Raw genomic sequence first — 15,008 nt, forward strand, 5'->3', positions numbered from 1 at the left:
CACACCTGGATTGTTAAGATGTTTCAGCTGTTAAAGGGACTTGTCAACAAGCCTGACAACTCAAGTTCATTTCCAGGGGCACACACTGTAGAAAGAACTGATTCCTGTAGTTCTATTCTGACCTCCATACCCGTACACTAGTGTATGCACCTCCCAATGCATAAAATAAAGAAACCTAAATCACACACACACACACACACACACAGAGAGAGAGAGAGAGGGGGGGGGAGGGAGAGGGGAGGGAGGGAGAGACCCACAACCATTATTCAGGAGATCAAAGCTGACATAGCATTAACAGGTTTATAGCCAAACAATCTGCTAAATGAGAGAATTATAACACTTCATGGGATAATTGGAACATTTGTATAAAATAAATGATGTAGATAAAATAGATATAAATAAAATTTTAGTCTGAACCAAGGACCCTGTAAAATAAAAAACCCAATGGGGCAAACATATCATACGTAAACCTCTATCTAGGCTTCAATGATGATTTCTTCAAAGAGCAAACATTTGACATAAGACAAAAGTACAATGCTTTATCAACATATTTTACAAAGGTGAGCTCAACAGCAAGAATTAATACCTAAGTGGTACTTAGTTGTTTGCCATTTTCCATGAAGTTTCCCATTTAAATTTTCTAAAAAACATTATGAAATAACTACCTATTTATTAAATAACTACACCTATTTCATAGGTGGAAAAGTATCTGAACCTCAAGGGAGTGATGTAATATACCCATTTTACATACTTTAATGACTTAAGTGTGTACTATACAAGTCACTATTTTATAGATTAATAATAGTGACCACTTCATCCCTACTCATAGTAATACCTGCTTGCTCATTTTGCTCACCTGTAAAATATGCTTGGCATAATATATGTAAACTCCAACAAAGTCACTATGCATTTGAATATGTAAAGACTTAATTGGAATATGTAATGTGGATAGCCTAATTGTAAAGACACAGAGGCAGAGCACCATCTCTGAGTGCCAGTCTTTTGATGTGTAAGATATCCAAATGCTGTTGGAACTGAGGTTGCCCAACATGCTTCGACTTTCAAGTAGATCAGATTCTTATAGCATTAGTCATCTTAGACCATACAGACAGCTATTTTCTAAGATTTCCACGGCCACAATAATAAACAATAAAAATTTTATCGATTGTTGAATATCTTCATATTAGCTTTCTATTTCTGCTATGATAATTTAGCATACACTTATTAATCTAGTACTTATCATTAATTTATTATTTGTTAATGTTTGTGTCATTTTATAATCCTGTATATCAGAAGTCTGCTACGAAGCTCACTGGACCAAAACTCAAGGGGTCATCAGGACAGTATTCTCTTCCAGAAGTTCAAGGGGAAAATCAATTCCCTTGCTTGTCCAGGTTTTCTTGGCACAGTTCACTTCCTTGAGTGTAGGACTAAGACCCAGAGTGCTTTCATGGCATTAAGGGGAAGTCCTTTCTAGCTACTAGAGGCCATTCACATGCTTCAGTCTCCTTCTTTAAAGCCAGTGAGAGCAACTTGAATGACAGCACATTTGTAATCCCTCACTCTTTATTTATCTCTCTCTCTGATTCTTCTCTTTCTTGTTTTATTTTAAAGTTGACTTACAAAGGACATTTATATGAAAATAGGAGGTAAATGTGATGTTTTTATTTTTGCATACATTGGGAATCTATCAACTGAAGGTGATTACTATATCTGTCTCAAACTTCTATCACATTTGTATGGTGAGTACACGCAAATTCATCTTTTCTAATGATTTTAATATGTATAATGTTTTACAGTTTCTCCAATCTTCCTTGACTTGAGGTGGGAGTGCTACATTTCTATGCAAAACATCCAGGATAACGTCCATATTTTATTTTATTTTTTCCAATTTTTATTAATTTATTTTCTATGTTCCAATCCCAGTTCCTAACCTCCACATTTTAAAGCCAACTATTTAGTAATTTAATGCTGTCTGACAGCCCTTGCCATGCCATATAACACAGGCAGGTTCTGAGGATAAGGGTTTGTGAATTGGGAGTCCACATCCTCTCTAGCACAATCTTCTATGTACTGAGTAGTAAAATACTTGCTATTAGATGATTGCAATCATAATTTATTTGGTAAGCACTATTCCCATTTAGCAGATGAAAAAGGAGGAACCAGAAGTTACATAGTAGCATATTACATGGCTATTAAGATGTACAGACCTCTATTCCTTTAAATACTGCATTTTCCCCTCTGGACTACATTATACTGCCTCTTTGCTTTCAAAGACTGCTTAAATTGTTATGATTGTTTACTCTGTTGTTATTCGAAGTTATACTTTAATCATACTTTTACATTCCATAGTTTTAGTTTTCAATGGCCGACTTCTGTCTGAAATATTAGTTGGAAAATTCCCAAAGTAGATAATTCATAGAATCTCAGTGATGCACCCTTCTGAATAGTGTAATGAAATTTCATGCTGTCCTGTTCCATTCTGATTAGAACCTGAGTCATCCTTCTGTCTAACATATTAACACTACGCACACTATCCATTTATTAGTCACTTGGTGCCCATCCCGTTACCAGATTTATCATACTGCTTGGGTATAAATAACATTTGCATAATAGCCCAACATTACCTCACAATCCCTATGAGAGTCACCACATTCTGTATTGTCACCTAGAAATTTTTATCATCTCACAACATCATAGGAAGAAAGATGATTACACTACAAAATATTTTGAGGAAGAGACAATGTACACATAATTTCCATTATAGGATATGATAGACGTTATCGTTATTCTGTTTTATTATTCATTGTTGATGTCAGTCTCTTAATGTGCCTCAATAATGTTTTTAAGCAGGCAGAAAGGATGAATTTACTCCTTTAAAATATTAAAGATGTATTTATTTTATTATTTTTATGTGCTTATATGTATATGCACCACAGAGGTATCTGGTGCCAGAATAAGTCAGAAGAGGGCAGCAGATTCCCTAGTACGAGAGAGTTACAGACGGCTGTAGGCCACCTTGCGGATTCTGGAAAGGGAGCTGAACCTGGATCCCCTCTGCAAGAGCAACAAGTGCTCTTAACCTCTGAGCCAACTCCCCTGCAACCTGTAATCCATAAATTTAACTTTACCATAAATGGTTATGTATAAGAAAAAAGCATAGTATAAATATAGTTCTGTCTATAGTTTTAGTTACTAAAGGTCTTAGAATATAATATATGGATCCATGGACAGGGGGGTGGAGGTAATTAGTTTCTGTATCACTGTGATTAGCTACTTAATAGGAAGCAGCTTAAGGAAAAAAAGTTTTATTTGACTTCAAGATCTGAGATGCCTTATGGTGATGAAGGCATTGCATTGTTGTTAGATTGGGAAGAGAGACACAGGAATGCTAGAAAACATCAGGCTTTCCTTTTCTTTTCTTATTCAATCTGGGCCCCCAACACCTGGAACACTACACCTGTATTTAGGGTAGTTTTTCCCTCTGTGGTTAAATCTCTGGAAGTGCCCTCCAAGCCATGCCTAGAAGTGGGTCTTGTAAGTAATTCTAAATTCAGTCAAGTTGACGCTGTACAGTGATCATCACAGGGTGAGTGGGGGGGCAGAGCACTACTATATTTTGTTTCCTGTTTTCTTTATGTTCTTCTGTGCTAGGGATGAGCCCTGGGTTTTTGTGTATGCTAGGCAAAGGTTCTACATGGAACCATATCTCCAGCCTTTTGTCTTCCTTATTAAAATTTCTTGAATAGGTAATTTATGCCTGTGGTTCAAAAAATCAAAATGTATAAAAGAGTATTCAATGAAAACTTCATTCTATTTCCCAGTTGTGTAGCTACCATAACCCTTATCCTTTTTTATCTGTTTTCACATAAATCTTCTGAATGAAAATACAAGCAACTATGAATAGAAAGATTTTATGCCATAACAAACTGGAGCTCCAGTCCATTTTCTTTTTGTTGTATTCCCACAAAGAACTATCATCAATGTTAAACGACAAAGAATTAGGTCAATCAGTTATCCAACCAACCAGTGATTTCACTAAGTTTCTAAAATTTGTTACATCCTTTTTAGATCCACAGATGATCACCTGAATAGACTGAATATTGTGTAATTCCAATATGTCAATTTTGTTGTTTTCTGTCAATTTTATGTGGGTCATTACAGAGCTCCCTAATTTCAGAAATCACACATTTGGGTAGGAGAAAAAACAGGAGAAGAAGGGAGATGAGAAGAAAGATAATGATGAGAATGCAGGCAAGGAGGTGAGGAGAACAGGAAGAGAGGATGAGCAGGCAGTCCACAATGCACAGTAAAGGGACAACACTACATTATATTACATTACATTACATTACATTACATTACATTACATATAGATATGTTACTAAAGAGGTGCTCATAATACTACAAAGTCCAATACTTTATTTGTAAATTGTCTTTAAAATTTGACACAGCTCTGCCTTATCTTGTAGGAGAACATACAACTCTTACATAATTGTCAGCATTAAAACACCCTACCACATAGCTAGGTAGTATAGAAATAGGTAGTATAGAAATAGGTACCAAAAGCAAAGTCAAGAAGTTTGGTTTAAACATAGTTGATTAAATCTGATAGGAAAATCAATGAACCAGAGGTAATTCCATTTTCAATCTTACCGTGAATATTTGGCTTTAGCTGTAACTTCAGAACCTCTGCCTCCTGATGTGAGTAGAAGACAATGTACATGCCTGTGTCTTCTACCAACACAAAACAACATTCCATTATCTTTTTTTGTTTGTTTCTATCCTTCAAACCAGTGTTTTTCAAGCTATTGGCAATGATTTGTTAATGTTCTGTTTAGTAGTCAATAACGAGAATTTTAAATGAAATGAAATAAAAAATAATAATGTGATAAACAAATGGTAACAGTAAATACTACCTACCATGTGAAAGCTTTCCTTTTCAGTAACAGACATGTATAAGTGAAATGTACGTGTGCATGTATGTGTGTATATGTACATGCCCATGTTTGTGGACATACTGGGTCCAATGTAAAACATTTTTCTTATGGTTGGTTACTGGCAGAAAACTTGATCAACATTGTTTAAAATGCTTGAAACCATTTGGCAGATGTTATAAATATTCTATATCCTCATAAATGAATGAATCCCTTTCCTTCATCTTGAAAACATGATGTTTCTGAACATACTCTTCTAAGTAAAAGCAGTTTCCATACTGTCCCTTGATAGAGTAGTTCCTATTCTCCCTCTTGGGGAAATGCTTAGAAAGCAAATATCCAAAGAAAAACTAAGACACTCAATAGAAACTGGTCTTGTTTCTTTCTGTGATGCAGGAACATCTTGAGATTTGTTACACATCAGAATTTGTACCTGAACTTCCCAGTTGTCACTTTCATTGGCATCTCGTGGACATAGTGTTCAGGGGACCCTAGTGCTGAATGTGGGCTGAAAGTCTAAAGCTTACATGAAATATTTAAACTCAAGAGCTTTTGACTCTGCTGTCAGCTTCAGTGGTCGTCTCCGGGAACTTTTCCAAAATTAGAAACTTTTAGTCTGATGCTAAACATCAAACGATGACTAAAGATTGACAACAAGAAGATAAAAATAATAGTGTGGGATAAGAGTAGAAAAAGACCGGCAAAGTGGTCGTGCGTAAATAAAATGATACTGAGATCTTGGTGTGGCAAAAGAGAGGTTGTCCCACATTTATACTGTAGTGGAATTGTTTCAGGGAAGAGAAAAATGAAAAGGCTAGCAGAGAGGACAGTATTTAAAAGGAATTAAAATCTTAGTCTTCTAAGGGGTTATTGATACCCTATTTTTAATCAAAAAGACAAGTTTTTCACTTCGTGTAGACTTGTGCCTAAAAGGACTCCCTGTGAAAAACAAACATGCATTCTCATACATTTTTCTCTAGAAACCTACCAAATGGTCAAAAGTGAGCCACATGAAAGGAGAAAACATGAAATGAAATACTAATATGACTGGGTAGAGCAGTTTAAGCTCTTTGTGGAAATTAATGCAGTTATACTTCCAGAAGATACAGCAATGGCATTTGCTATGGTAAAATTGTGGAGGGCTTTCTGGATAAAGCTGAGGTTGCACATAATTTAGTGGATGAAAGAGAGAGATAAAATGATGTGGTGATGAGAGGTGAACATCCCTGATGCTCAGGGATGAAACAGCATTCCAGAAATAATGAACAAAAAGCAATCATACCAACTAAGAAGGAATTACTGAATTCTAGACAGAAAAGTTAGAACAGTAGGTAAGTGGGGAATGAGGGCACAAAACTATCAGGCTGATTCTGGCTCTGTCACCTTATTATCTATGAAAAATAATAGTAGAAATATCCACCATACATGAATGCTATAGGTTGGAGTGAGTTTACATATACAAGGTACTCAGCCCAATACCTACCAATTTTATTTGTTAAAGTTGATAATTTTGGTATGTCATGATAAACCTGGATACCAAGAATGAAAGATATATAAAGAGTAGATACTGTAATAAATGATTGTATGTGTGAGAAAAACTTAGTCAAATATTACTATGATTTTTAGTTACATGTATTACTAACTTTGCCTTGTTTCTGTGATACATTACTTGGATCTAAGCAACTTAGAAATGAGTTTATTTTTGGTTCAAAATTCAAGAAGAGAGTCCATCATAGCAAGGGAGTCATGGTGTCAGAAGCTTAAGGATGCTGGTCACACAAATCCACAGTGGGAAGAAGAGAGTAAATAATGCTTATACTTAGCTAACTTCCTTATTTTTATGCAATTTTGAACCTAGTCCATGTAATGTTTCCACTCACATTCAGCATGTGTCTCCTCACTTCAATTAATCTAATCTAGAAAATCCCTCATAAACAGGCTTAGAGAGAGGCTGTTCCCATGATGATTATATTTGATGCTGTCAGTTGCTAGTGTTAACTACCATAAGTCCACCTCTTGTCAACTTGACACCCAAACATACATACCACTATAAGCTATAATATTACACCCCTTATTTCCATAGGCTCATGGTTCTTTCATAATGCAAAATGTGCTCAATTCATTTTCAAATGACCCCATAATCCTTAACAGTCCAAAACACTGTCTAATGTCTCTTCTGGGACTCAAAGTAATGTCTTAAATAAAAGCACGAACCAAATAAAAATGTTACATAGTTCCAATAACAATTGCACAGAGTAAATATTCATATTATTAAGTAGAGGAATGGGAGTATAGAAAAGAAATATCAAACTAAGGAAAGCCTGAAAGCCAGCAGGGCCAACACCAAATCCTGCAACTCTGTGTCCATCATCTGGGTTTTATGATAGACTTTTCTGGGCTCCAAAGACATTGTGTAGCCCCTTCCCTCTAACTCTGTCAGCTGTAGCACATATAACCTCTCTTTGGTTTTTTCCTGTTAATGCCTGCAGTTTTTTTTTAAACAAATGTCCTATGATTCTGGCATCTTCAGTGTCCAGGTATGGCTGCTGAAACTCAGACTTCACCTTCACAGCATCACAAAATAACCCCTCGGGTCTTCCTTGTAGTGACCCTGATCCTACTGCACACTGCTTTTGTTTGGCAGCTAAAAGCTTGGAATGAGATTCAATTATCCCCTCAATCTTGTGTCTTTTAACCTGCAAATCTAGTATCATGTGGACAGCACTGCCAAGCTCCGCTGTTAGCTTGAGGTATAGCCTGTCCCTTGGACTAGAGTTAAGGTGGCTTCAATCTGCCTAGTCAGTTGTTTTGGAACATGGCATCACTTCATAGGCATCCTTTATTCAAGCTTTCATCCTTCCAAATAAATATTAATTTTTACAAATTGGAGTCTCTTATGGGTGGAGTTTTATATTCAGGACCTTTTCTATGGTCCCAGTGAAGAAAGTGCAGTTTCTCTTTAATAATTGCAGATGTTACATGGGTTAATTAGAGAACTTTTTTTACTCTTCTGCGGAGGCCTGTCTGCACACTTTATCTCAGAAGTGTGTTTAGTTGTATCTTATATGAATTGGGACAGATAGTGAATATATTTTCTTCCCTTTGCTAGCTAAGGCTGGGTGGCATGTCTCAGAACAGTTACTATTGTATTGGCCAAAAGCAAGGTAGGAAATTCAGGGCTGAGGATTTTCTTTCAGCAGGCAAAAATATCAGTTTACACTCTCTTGACTTGTGTGGGGTTTTTTTTTTTTTTGAGTAGTGTGTCTACCATAATTCACATTTTTATTCTAAAATGTTTTCTTTTTCTCTGAATTTCTATCACTGATTAAAGCAATGCGATTATAAAAAAATAATTGCAGATGTTTTGCTTCATTACCATTATTCTACTTATCTGCTATTTTAAACTTGCTCTAAAATTTCTCAACAAACCTCATGTCTTTCATACTTTTTTGTTCTTCACTAGAGTTCCGAGTAAGAGCAGTAAGTAACAGTAGCTATCTTGAAACATCTTACACCAAAATTGAAATTCATCATATTTGAATCCAACCTCATGAATGGCCTCTAGCCCACTTACTGATAGAGTTCATTCCTTCTGAAACTTCCTGAGACAGGCTTCCACTTTCAGTATCTCTTTCACGATTCTGGTATACTCTACTGTCACATAATAGTCATTATGGTCTGCTTATATAGCAGGAACTTTTCCAAGCTGAGGTTCCAATTTTGTCTACTTTCTTCCTGCAAACCAGTTCCATAGGCCAAAGAACCACACGATCACCTCTATCAGGTAACAAAGAAACTATTTCTGAGGAACAGTGAAGGTGTGATGAATAAAAAGATAATGAGCCAAGGTTTCAGTTTAGTATTAAGTTTGGAGCAGTGGTGACAGCTTAGTGAAGATGGCCACAGAAACTTTTGAGATATGGCATTGGAATTTGAGGGAAAGGTTAAGGAACTGAGAAGAAATTTTGGAATGTCACATCCATCAGTATATAAAATTTTATCTCTGGAAAATAGAATAAAAATATCCAAGGAAGAAACTCAGTAAAATGAGGGAAGCAAATAGAATTTAACTTCAATGGCCCATGTTTACTGGAGAAAGAAGTGGCTGAAAGCATAAGGAGATCTGTCCAAGGCACTGCAGGGGATTCTCATAGAAGAGCATTCCATTGCAGCTTACAAATTTATGACAGACACATTGTAAAATATGCAATGTGAAATAGTGACATTCAATTTTAAAATGTAAATTCTTGGTGTTAATAGGGGGTAGAGAAATGGCTCAGTGGTTAAGAGCACTTGCACTTGCACTTGCAGAGGACCTGGGTTCAATTCCCAGAATCCACAGGATAGTTTATACCCATTCATAACTCCGGTTCTAGAGGGTCTGACTACTGCTTCTGGCCTCTTTTGTTATTGCTTGCATGTGGTACACATATATACATGCAGGCAAAATGTCACACACATAAAATAAAAATACATCTTTTTAAAAAGATATGTATTGTTTTATTGACTAGAGAAAACAGGTAGGCTTCAGGAATTTTTTTAGGACTTGAATGATAGATGATATTTGGAGATGTATTGGGAGTGCTATTCAGATAAGAACAATTATGTAATCAAAGTTGAACAGTCAGAAATAAATAAAGAGAAAAAGAAGAAAAGGGTTGGTTTTTTTTCAAACCAACCACAATGCAAATTTGGAGTTCCAACTGAAGTTTTAAAATGTTCAGTGTCATCCTGTATTAGAAACTGAATGTTTCATGCAAATTTGTTCACATGAAACTGGACCCCCAGGCTTCTAAATTAAGTAACTGAGTAAACAGCAAAGCTGTTAAAAATAATAATGAATGATCATTTAATTAAAAGAACAGGTTAGGATGAGGATATATGTGGGTGAGAAAAGGGTAGTGAACTGGATTTGGATCACACTGAAGTTCAAATGCCAATGGTGCATACAGATACAGATATTAAATAATCAGTTAGAGAGCCAGCACTAAAACTCAGAGCAAAAATATGAGCTAGAAATATGCATTAGGCAGCAATTATCTAACAATAATAGTATAAGAATAAATATTTATTAAGTATATACTCTATTAAATATATAGATCTAAGTGTTTTAAAAATAACAAAGTATTTTTTTTAAAAAAAAAAACAAGAGACTTTATTTTCTGGGTTTGGAGAGCAAGAGTCAAAGCTTCGCCTGCAGGTTTAGCTTTTGGTACAATTCTTTTTTTTTTTAATTTTATTTTATTTTATTAGTTCTAGTTAGGGAACAAGCTTATTTCAAGTCCCTTCTCCCTCTCCCTCCCCTCACCCCCAAACTTTCTCCCCCACCCCCAGCCCACCCCCCCAACCCCATCCACCCACTACTCCCCAGGCAGGGTAGGGCCCTCAACGGGAGCTCAGCAAAGTCCACCAAGTCTTCCTATGCTGATCCTGGGCCCTTCCCCATGTGTCCAGGGCCAGAGTGTAACCCTTCATATGGGATGGGCTCTCAAAGTCCCTTCTTGCACCAGGGAAAAATACTAATCCACTACCAGAGGCTCCCTGGAGTGCAGAGGCCTCCTTATTGACATCCATGTTCTGGGGTCTGGATCAGTCTTGTTCAGGCCTCCTGGACAGCATCTGGGGTCGATGTGCTCTCCCTTGTTCAGGCCAACAGTTCCTGTGGGTTTCTCCATCCTAGTACAGACCCCTTCGTTCTTCATTCCTCCCTCTCTTCAACTAAATTCCCGATTTCGGTTCATTGTATATCTGTGGATGTCTGTCTCTGTTTCCATCAGTCACTGGGTGAGGGCTCTAGGATGGTATAAAGAGAAGTCATCAATCTCATTTTAGGGGGAGGGTTTTTAGGTTATCCTCTCCACCATTGCCTGGATTGTCAGATCGTGTCATCCTTGTAGGTCTCTGGAGATCTCCCTGGTTCCTGATCCCTTCTCGGGCCTACAGTGGCTCCCTCTGATATCGTATCTCTCATCTTGCTCTCTTTCCTCTATTCTTCCCCCAACTCAATGTTTCTGCCCCTCCATTTCCTCTCCTCTTCTCCTCTTCTCTTGCTCTTATTGTAGCAGCTCCTTCCCCCCCCCACCCTCATGCCCCCAATTAGTTCGGGAGTTCATGCCACTTCCATTCCTGGGGACCATTTAACCCTTAGAGTCCTTCATGTTTCCTAGTTTCTTTGGTGAAGAGCATTATATACTGGTAGTCTTTTGTTCTATGTCTAAAATTCATATATCAGTGAGTACATACCTTGCTTGTCTTTTTGTGACTGGGTTACCTCACTCAGGATGGTTTCCTCTAGTTCCATCCATTTGCCTGCGAATTTCAAGATTCCATTGCTTTTTTCTGCTGAGTAGTACTCCATTGTATAAATGTACCACATTTTCTCAATCCATTCTTCAATAGAGGGGCATCTAGGTTGTTTCCAGGTTCTGGCTATTACAAACAATGCTGCTATGAACATGGTTGAACATATGTCCTTGTTGTAAGTACATGCCCTATTTGGGTATATACCCAAGAGAGGAATGGCTGGATCTTGAGGTAGACTGATTCCCATTTTTCTGAGCAACCGCCATACTGATTTCCAGAGTGGTCTTACAAGATCGCACTCCCACCAGCAATGGAGGAGTGTTCCTTTTTCTCCACATCCTCTCCAGCATAGATTGTCATTGGTGTTTTTTAATTTTAGCCATTCTGACAGGCGTGAGATGGTATCTCAGAGTAATAACAAAGTATTTAAGCATCACAATAATCCTATGAATACATTGCCATTTTTATCCCCATTTCACAAAAGGAATGAAAGTGAGACTCAGAGAGGCCATGTACTCAAGAGCACACAAATAAAATCATGATTTAACCCAGGTATGTACAGCTCAAAAACCTGTGCTCCTGGGCACTGCATCAATCTAGGGTGTTAGTCATATAAATAGAATCACTATAGCAGAGCAGAATATGGCTGGGAGGTGGTCTTTCCTAGTAATGCCAGAAGTTACACCCTTAAAGTCTCAGCAACATAGCTTCTTAAATAAAAGCTGAACAAGGACAATAGACACTCCAAAGTGGCCAGAAGAAAGACCAGGAGACCTCAACACTACCCAAAGAGCTACAGGTAACTAAGATATGCTGAGAGTGGGAGAAATTGTCTTCCCCAAGAAAGAGCACACCTAGTGATTCTTCAATACAAAATGGTCAGCCCTGAAAACATATATACAAGTAATATTATATATACTGAACAGATTATATTTTGGAATATATAAATGTATATATATATATATATATATATGTATATATGTGTGTTTATATATATGCATGTAACAAAAGTTAATTTAAAGAAAAGGTCATGAATTTGAAAGAGAGCAAGGAGAGGTATATGGGAGTGTTAGGAAGGAGGAAAGGGAAGAAAGGGGGTGATGTGACTATATTATCATCTCAAAGAAAAAAAACTTAAAAGAACTAGGTCAACTGTTGATCCTTGAACGTAATATTTGAGAGACAGGTGGGAGCAATGAACCATTCAGAACACATACAGCAGACATATAAGTAGAAGGAAAACTAGGAGTAAGTGGTAGCATCAAAATCATAAGCAGAAATAAAGGACTATATCATGAGCATCAAGAGCTTTGGCTATTGCAGGGGCCTTGAATAATGTAGTAGTTAGAGCAGGTGCAAGAAAACCACAACCAATGAATGTAACTGACTCCACTACCTATTTCTGTACAACTTGCAAACTCAACATGTTCTTTACATTTGCAAATGCCTGAAAAAAATCAAAAGAAAGTATTTCATTATATGAAAATCATGTGCAACTTAAAATTCAGTGCCCATAAATAAAGTTTTATTGGAACAGAATTCCTCTCATTTATTTATGTATTGACTGTGGTAGTTTTTCTACTACAGTGACAGAACTGAGCAACAGAGAACATATGGTATGCTAAGCCCAAGATTTTCCTCATCTAGCCTCTTACATGTTTTCCATTCCTGGCTTAGAGTATGGAATTTTCAGACAAGGCTACCTCAGTTAAAGTCCTAATTCTACTATTCATACATTTATGAGGCCTTGAGCAAATCACTAAAAAGCTCTTGTGCCTACCATCTGTATTATGGAGATTAAAATGTGACTTAATTTTAAAGGATCATTGTGAATATCAAATAAGTGCACAACATAGTACCTGGTATATAGTAAGAACTTAATAAATGGTAACTCTTTTAATGCTCTGATGTTGTAAAATGAGTGGTGGGGATACATAGAATGCCAAATTTCTGTGATTGGCAAAGGAAATTGAAAATGAATACTACCAAAATGCAACTCTCCTAAAGATTTTTCACAGTGGAGTTGAGGAGGGCAGATAAAAAAATTCTCCAAGAAAGGAAAAAATTCTATTTTTCATAACAAGATTCAAGCATATGCAAGGGCCGAGAATACAGTATAAATGAATAAGGACTGAGCACTGCCAAGACAAGACGTGGAACAACAGACTGAGGGGGTAGGAGAAAGCATCAGGAGCAGGGTGGCAGCCTTATAATGGAATAGGGACAACTCTTCCTTGCAAAGTAAAACAGAGTTACATACAACTTTAAGATTTGATGGCCAGATGGTGGTGTGCACTCCTTTAGTCCCAGCACACAGAAGGAAGAGACAGCTGGATCTCTGTGAGTTAAAGGCTAGCCTGGTCTATAGACTGAGTACCAGGACAAACAGGACTACACAGAGAAACCCTGTCTCAAAAAACAGAGAGACTGAGAGAGAGGAAAGAATGAAAGGAAGGAAGGAAGAAGGAAAGAAAGAGAAAGAAAGAGAGAAAGGAAGGAAGGAAGGAAGGAAGGAAGGAAGGAAGGAAGGAAGGAAGGAAGGAAGGAAGGAAGGATTTGATTAGCTGGTTGTAGTTTAGATACCAAAGTGTATTCCTTCTGTGAGTTCATGAATAAGCTTTTCTGTTATGAAGCAAGAGATGGGGGATTTGATGGCACACTAATTATGGGACAAGGGAATTTCCCAAGGAAGCTGATCCAGGAGATTCAAAACAGAAGAGTACGTAGGAGGTCCTGGTGGACTTACAGAGCTTGGAAAATAAGAAGCTGGTAGCATCAATATGCTAAGCCACACACCTTTCTTTATAGGGACTGGGAAACCACAAAGGGAGAAAAATCCATGAAATGGAGGATTGAGTGTAATCAGGACGTGGGAGTTGTACTGAAAAATGTAGCAAAAGCAATGCCACTACTGGCAACTTGTTCTGGGAATCACTGGCTCTGGCACTGTGGACTGGTCAGCAGGCTCTGTGACTACTTAGTCTTTACCCTGCCTCATGTGCTATATGGTTTTCACACTGGCACTACCTTCCAGGACATTTCTCCATTTCTTTCCCTGAAATCTCCCTGCATTGTAACAGACAGGCAGTACATTCAAAAGCTCATAGGGAAAACATAAACTGTGAGTTTTATGGAGAAAGAATAATACTTCTGAAGGATGGAGACCAGTACTAGAGACTGTTCAAGTACCTTTCAGAATGCCATGAGCCAAACAATAAAATCCCTTTTAATTTGTGAGATGCAAGACAAGAATTTTATGATGTTCGGCATGCATCCAAATAAACAGCTGTTATATTAGGTTTTCTCCTTTGAGACTGCAAGGGTAAAATCAGAGGGCTAGCAGTCCAACTCTTGTTTGAGCAATCTAAAGTCAGAATAGAGAAAGGGAAGCAGATATTTTCAGAGATACATATTCAGAGAATAAATGCTTTGACTAAGAACTAAGATGACAAAGAAAAAATTGGAACGGATATTCTGCCAAAGGTGCCTATGAGGTGCTCTTGGAGACTAGTATCCCAGTGAATACTTAGGCAGGGTAGTGAGTAAGAACGCTACACAGGATCCATCCAGTCTTTGAATCTCTTGCTGAGCAATATGGGTCTCCAGCAGGTATTTACTCATCTTTTCCTGACCTCCCAGCTTATAGAGAAGGCAAGCATGTACTCCACCTACCTATATTGTTCCAGGTACAAGCAAAAGTCTGATAAAATGATGGAGATGGTTTGTATTCACATAATACTTCACACACCAAAGCCCATTTCCACATATTAT

This window comes from Cricetulus griseus, chromosome X, assembly GCF_003668045.3.
Source record: "Cricetulus griseus strain 17A/GY chromosome X, alternate assembly CriGri-PICRH-1.0, whole genome shotgun sequence".
NCBI classification, from domain to species: Eukaryota; Metazoa; Chordata; class Mammalia; order Rodentia; family Cricetidae; genus Cricetulus; species Cricetulus griseus.